Raw genomic sequence first — 7,916 nt, 5'->3', positions numbered from 1 at the left:
TATTAAATTTGAGAAAAACAAGCGGGCACCGAAGTAAAGAGAAACTCAATTTTTAAAACATTTTGGGAACTTTGCGACATAAATCGCCAAAGGGATTATATTTCAAAGTATGTTGAATGTAATACGAAGGCAAGAAGTAGAAAACATTCCACAGAGAAAATAGAAGAACAAGAAAATAAAGATCAAAGAGCAAATGAAAATAGAAGAAATTTTACTTTTGTATACTATTTTCCATACCAATTAACCAAAATACAAGTATGTAAAACGTAATTCTTAAATACACTAAGTATAAGTGCTCAAACAGTTAGAACAGCGTTCAATAAATTGACCTCTTCTGGACATCTCACATAGGATCGTAGAGGCAAAGCACACAAAAATTCAGTTGTAAATGAGGCCGTAAAACAATCCGTTCGAGATCATAATTAATATGTTTGAAACAGTGAAAAGTCATTATTGTAGGATGAAGACAAAACACAAATATTTGCCATCAACCCTAAATATTTAAAAAATATATATACTTTATATGAGGAATATTGTACAGAAAATAACATTGACAACAAAGCTACAGAGGCTATGTATTTGTAACTGAATTTAACATGTAATTTTTTTTGCCCAAAAAAGATCTTTGTGAGATTTGTCATACTTTTTATTAATTATTTTATATTAATTTGATAAAATGGGTTCCATACCAAAAGCGACGGTAATTGCGAAACTATATTAGGTGTTAATTAAAAATTAAATTATTATTATTTTAATACATGTATGTGGAAATATTTATTAGCTGCTTGATCTTTTAGGGTGTCCGATTGAACAGTTAATATTATAGCTCTTACTGCTGCTATTAAATCCGATAAAAACAATGAAATGTCTGATGATAATCAACGGAATATTAAAAGTCATAAAATGAACACTTAAAGTCGGATGAACCATCTTCAACTACTTTGGAGCCTATATGATGCTTAGATGAATCTATTGACCAGAACGTCATATTTGATGATATTCCTGTAATATTTGAAGACATCAATCTTACAACCAATAATTTAATACAATACAATGTGATATTAAATGAGATTACCCTGAAGTTGCATGATTCAGAAAGCAAAAAAATGATGTGGAGATGTATCGGATGGCACAGGTAAATGACAATCATTATGAAAGTGTTAAACTAAATAATACATTTTTTTTTTATTTTAGGAAAAAAAATTTCAAAACGAAAATATGAATGAGGAAGGAAATAATGCAACAGAAATGTTTGAATGTGACGATAAAGAAATTGATAATGAAATTCAAAACAATTTTGTGTCAGATGAAACAGTGGATAGCAGTACAGATGCACACAATGAGTGTGAACATTTTGTAACGGAAAGATCTATTAAAAGAAAAGAAGACACATCGACATGGAAGAGAAATAAATAAGAAGCTAAGAATGGAGGGTAAAGAATATGAATCTACTATAAAAGATGAACAAGGAAATGAAGTGAAGAAGTGTGCTCCCTCGCGAGGTTTTGTAATAAAATAAATGAAGAAGAAAGGAAATATTTGACAGATTTTGGAAATTGAACTGGAATAACAAAAAAAGTTACGTAAGGTAAAAATGTTATGTTCAAACTGACATATTATTACCACCTCAAGTGAGAAATGTGAAATTGAAAGGCTGCAAAAATTTGTTCCTAAGTACACTAGCAGTGAAATAAAGATCAGTTAGAAATTGGGTGGCAAACGAAACAGACGGCAAACTTGTATCATCGACATTCACTACGTGCATAATAAAGCACTTGGAGGAATTTTGCCTTATGGGGAAAAAATGGGTGGTAATTTATTTGGACGGCTGTGAATATCAAAACAGGAATGTTGTACTGGCAAACGCACTTCTTAATTTTGCAGTGGAACATGGAACACAAATGGAAGTTGATTCCGCTTATGATTTAATAGAAAAGAAGTTGAAAGGACGTGAAATTCATATTCCAAGTCAGTACTCAATTTTCATAAGAGAAGCTAGAAGAAATCTGTCACCTTCCTTAGTTCACTATCTAATCCGCGATTTTTTTTTATTACTTCTATATTAAACATAGTTTTAGAAATCAATTTATTAGACCTGGTCGAAAAAGGGCGATCCCACTGTAAATCATTTGAAATGTCTGAAGTATGCCCCACATGGCATTATCTATTATAAAACAGACTACCAACAGTAATATATACTGCGCCATTAAGGATAATTGTGTACTTTGCCGTAAGTTTTATGATGGCAACCTCAACGGCGCTGAGCAAGCTAATATTTTGAGAAATAAGGTGCAAGAAGCCATGGAAAACTTACCACTGCACGAATACATAAGCGCATGGTACCAGCATGATGGTGCTCCCGCCCACAGTACATAAGTAAATCAAATATTAACGGATATATTTGAAGATCACTAGATTACCAATTCTGGATCTTTCAGATGGCCACCACGCTCACCTCACCTTGCTCCTCTAGACTATTATATTTGACATAGAATAAAATCTATAGTACCTATTTGCAACTACACCTACCACCAAAGATAACATGAAAGAGTGAGTGAGGGAAGCTTTCAGAATTTGGATCCAGATGAAATAAAGAGAAGCGTAACTGAATGACTTTTGCGTCGAGTTAATAAATGTGTGATACTTAAAACAGAAAATATATGCAGTCTTAAAGAAGAGATTGAAAAAGTGAGATATCCTGTAAAAGTTGTGGTCGCATGATGGTGCTAAAGTGGCATGTCTATTAAGCCAGGTCATCCATTTGATAAGTCCGTATTCTTCATACCACCATATTTTATTACTAATTTATTACACCAAACACGATTTTATTGCTCCACGCCTTCCCTAGAAAAAGTGGATAATCACTTAATACTTAAATCAGGTCACCCACACCTATATTCCCAGAACCAATAAAGATACAGGCAATAACCCAACACCATATTATATTGCTAAATTATTGCTGACGATATAGGTGATTTGTAATTTTCCAAATTACTCCTTCAACCCCTAGCCGATTTCTCACCCCTCGAAATATCTGGGAAAACAGTTTTCTCAGAAACTAGGGTATGGATAATCTATTGTCTGTCTCGTTTTCATTTTAGTTATTAAATGGACAGTATTTTGAACAAATATCTCCGTGGGATCTAAAGTTGCATTGAAACCAACAAGTTTAAAAGGTGTACTCTTTATTTTGCCTACAATTGCATTCAACACGCTCATTGACAGAAATGGCACCCAACCCACTTCGACCACTTCATTACTGTAAGCAATTTGGGGTCTCCATCAGCAGAAAATCCAATTAAATTTATGTTTTTTATTTAAAATCCTGCTTATAAAAGTCCATTTCTTCAAAGTGGCATCGCCATAGAAGACAATGAAGAAGGTTATGGAGCAAAAGGCAGATTCTTATAATGCGACATGAAAAAAAGATCTTCTCAAACAACAGTGAAGGCATCAAATATTTCTACAATATCTAAAATTGTAGAAAGCAGGAATTCCCAAAATAAATGTCGTCCTTCCAAAATCAAATATCGAAGACAATCAAAGTATTTAGGTGCAAGACGTGACGATGTTGCGGATTCCTTGAGATGGGAGCATAATAAAGATATCACTGTGATAAAAAATGGAAATCATTCAGATTTGAAAAAATACATGTGATTTTAACAGTATACTGTACCTTACTATTTTTGCGGCATCAGATTTTGAAATTGTATCAACGAAGGTAAAATTTATTTTTCTTTATACTTTTAAATTATTACATTTTTATGTTTAATTTTGATTTATTTTAATGAAATCAGTTAAAAACTCAAATATTTTTTCTTGATAACTCGAAGTTTTGATTAGCCCATCTTTTACTAATATTGCGTTAACGCAATGGGAAAAAGGATTTTTTCTCATGCAGCTAAATTACTTTATTAAAATTATAGTTATGGCATCAAGTTACTATATGATTGACCTCAACGAATACATTTTTTATTGGCAGGATTAATTAGAGAATCTAATTTTTTAGAATTTTGTAAAACAATACAATTCTATGGTTTTTATACTGCAAACCAAATAATGTCATAATATTTTTGTATGGGCGGAATGAACCGTTTTATGTGTGTGTATGTAGGCTTATGATATTTAACAAGAGCTGTATAGTGATACGAATGTTGGGTTGCCTATGGTAGGTCACTGCTTGTCTGGAAAATAAAGGGATTGCGATAACGCAATATTGGCAAAATAGCGTTGAACAGTATGAATAATACTTAACCTCTAAATTATTTGTATATACTGTATGTAATCTGTTGTAGAAGATTGAGTTACGTGTTTTTGTGAAAGAAAGTTAGCTAGAACTAGGCAGATAGTGTGTAGTTTTATTTTCGCATTTTTTATGTAGGATAAACGCAAACATTTTTATGATGCTAAGAGAGCTCTAACACTTCGAGAATTGGAAGAAATAGTTGTAAACTTAGATTTAGAAAATGAAAGTATTGATATCACTTACATTCCACCAGATAGTCTTACAGATGAGGAGAAATTTTTTGCTGACGAGTATGCTCGTTACATTGTTGATGTATACATGCCGTATGCTCCTTTGTGGTCGGTGATATCACTAAATTTGGTCGATGAAGCAGTATCTAGAGTCAGTAATGCGTATGTGGAAAGCCATACGTGGGTATGGAAACGATTCATTTTGGAAAACCAAAATAAAAATTCAATCGCAGACGAGATAAGGAAATGCGAAAAATTAGTAGCAAAGTTAATAGCCGAAGAGAAAATGGATATTCACACGAAATCAGCATTGAGAGCATCAAATCCTTTAATACAAGAATCTTGGGAAAAACGAAATGAAAAAATAAAAAAAAAATAGTCGTAAGAGGAAACGCACTTCAACGCTACGCACAAAAGTTAAAAGAAAGAAAAATGGTGAAGAAGAATGAAGCATATAAAAAACATAAAATGAAATCAACAGACAAAATACCGGAGAAATTGGAGAAATGTTCGAATCTGTTTATTGAAAAAACAGATGAAGAAAAAATTGCAGAAGAATGTGAAATGAGAAGTCTTTGCGAAGAAAATGTTGTCAAATAAACATGTACAAGATCACTAGGCAAACCGTGGACTACAGAGCGCACAGAAGAATTTTCAAAAGAGATTGAGAACGTGAGGTTTGTCGAAACAATAAATAATGAATTGGTTAATGATGCCGAGTATTACTTCCAATCTAAAAGTTATTGTATGCAAGTCAATTCAGTACACTGCGACCAAATATATGGATCGAAGGATTAGCAATTGACTGTTACCAACGAATTCTAACCCCTAGAAGGAGGCTTTTTAAGCTTTGTTTGCGGGTGTAGTATCTGATGACAGATGCGGCAGCCATTAGTGTGATTAGTACGTTTTCTTGTTGTTCTTGTGATTGTTTGTGTTATTTTAAGTGTATTTTTAAGGATAATTAATTAGGATAATTTAGGACTATTACAGACATGGTCAGAAAGTGCTGTGTGTGCAAAACCTTATTTAAAAAGGGCGAACAGAGATCGTTTCATAGGTAAGTACATAATCAACATGGGCGTGGGCAGAATAGTTGAATAGGGGTTTAATTTTTTGTAGAGTATGATAGGTATTTTAGTTTTGCCTGACCAAGTTTTGGATTAAATGTTTATTTTTAGTTTAGAATTTTGTGTATATTTTAGGATTCCAAAAAAATTGGAACGTAGAAAATTATGGATGTCAGCTTTGGGAGGTGATATTGATGTTCAGGATAATACTTTTGTGTGTTCTGACCATTTTGCAGTAAGTGATTTTGTACTGAAATCATCTAGAATCAAATATCTGCGAGAAACTGGTGTTCCGTTAATAACTTCCGCTTCCACCTCAGCGTCAACTGCCATTCCGACTATTGAAAAACAAAACACTTCTAAAGGGTAATATACATATATATTTGAATACAGCAATAAGTGATTAATGAACTATTTTTTTGCAGATCTGATAGAACAGATAGTTCCGATAAGGAAAACGTTTCTCCAGATGACACTGACGCACAACTATCAATGGATGTAATGAAACCAATTACTGTTTTTAAAACACCAGCCAGTATTTCATCATCAACCTCGTCAACGACTGCATTTACTTCCTCACCACCTATTACAGACATTCACACAACACTCGAATTTGGTGATACATCTCCATTTGCTCGTTCATCCTCAACTTTAACTGCATCAGAAGGTCAATCTGAAATATATGTAGATTTACTAAATTCTGAACAGACAAAAATTGTAAGGTAAGTTAGGACACATATTTAGTTGTTAATTTCCTACTTTTATAAGAAAGCTTGGATTATATAGTTACCTTAAAAGTTGAAAAAAATAATAAGTATGTAGGTACCTATATAAATATATTAATTTAAAATATAAAACGTTAATATGCTAGTGAATAAATTGCAAAATTTGCAAAAAGTAAAAACATTTTACTTCATTTTATTTATTTGTTTGTAATTTGCTTGTAATTTTGATCTGATCTGACGTTTTTATGACTTTTTAGAAAAATACCCTATCCTCGCTGCTTTGGAGAATGTCACACTTCTGACATGGACAGTCCAAAACGAGCAAGAAAAACTTGGAATATTTGCAAAAAGAAAATACAGTTGCAAAAAAAGAAAATTAAGAATCTGCAGCAAGCTAGAAGTCGATTAAGAGGTAGAATTTAAAGTCTTACATCTCTTTTGGTTTATTTGAAAAAGAAATATAGCATCACAGAATCTGTTGAATCTCTTATTCGTGTAAGTAAAACAAAATTACATGTTTTCTTATATAACATAAAATATATTTTAGAATTCAGCACCTTCATTTATTAATGAACTGTTACGAAGGTGTGGGAAAAAACAGTCAGGTAGAAAGTATTCAACCCAGCTTAGGTCGTTTGCATTGACTTTAAGTTTTTACTCTACCGATGCCTACAATTTTGTGAGAAAAACATTTAATATCATACCACACATAAAAACCATATCAAAGTGGTATCAATGTGTAGATGGGGCACCAGGATTTACTAAGGCAGCATTAACAGCAATTATATTAAAAGTACAGGAAAGCGGTAGGGAAATATTATGCAATTTAGTGTTTGACGAAATGCATATAATGCAACATGTAGAATGGAATGGAAGAAGATTTACAGGATATGTGGATGTTGGCACGAAAGTATATGGAGATGAAATCCCTGAAGCTACAGAAGCTCTTGTTTTTATGGTGGTAGTGTAAACGCTCACTGGAAAATGCCTGTAGGTTATTTTCTAACAAATGGAATGAATGGTAGTGAAAAAGCAAATCTGCTTAAAAAATGTTTAGAGTTTTTATCAGAGTCAGGTATAAAAATAATATCGGTGACATTTGATGGTGCTGCTTCCAATATAAGCATGTGTAAAATATTAGGTACTAATTTTGAGGGTCCAAATAATTTAAAAACATTTTTTTTACATCCTGTTACAAAAGAGAAAATATTCATTTTATTTGACATGTGTCATATGCTAAAGCTCTTAAGAAATTGTCTGGGTGATCATGGGGAAATAGGTTGCATTGAGGGGGGACATGTAAAGTGGGATTATAATAATAATAATAATATCTCTACTCCTCATTCTAATTACGATAATTAGCCCATAAGTCGGAGACTTGTGCGGGAGAGGAGGCGGCATATTATTATTAGGCAGGCCGCATTTGCGCCCAGGAACGACTTATGTTGGTAGGCCCTAACCACCATTCAGTGCATGAATGAGGGAAACCTGGAAAACCTCATTAATTAGGGGGGTGGTCAAATGCCAACCGGTGTCAATCTCTCACATTGACCCAAGCCAACATTCTTCCACCCTACCATACCTGCACAGAGGGTGCCAATCCTCCGTACAAGCATAGCTAATCTACGGTCTACCGGCCGCGGGA

Source organism: Anoplophora glabripennis, unplaced genomic scaffold (genome assembly GCF_000390285.2).
Source record: "Anoplophora glabripennis isolate ALB-LARVAE unplaced genomic scaffold, Agla_2.0 scaffold573, whole genome shotgun sequence".
Classification (NCBI taxonomy): Eukaryota; Metazoa; Arthropoda; class Insecta; order Coleoptera; family Cerambycidae; genus Anoplophora; species Anoplophora glabripennis.
This window is presented reverse-complemented; position numbering follows the sequence as displayed.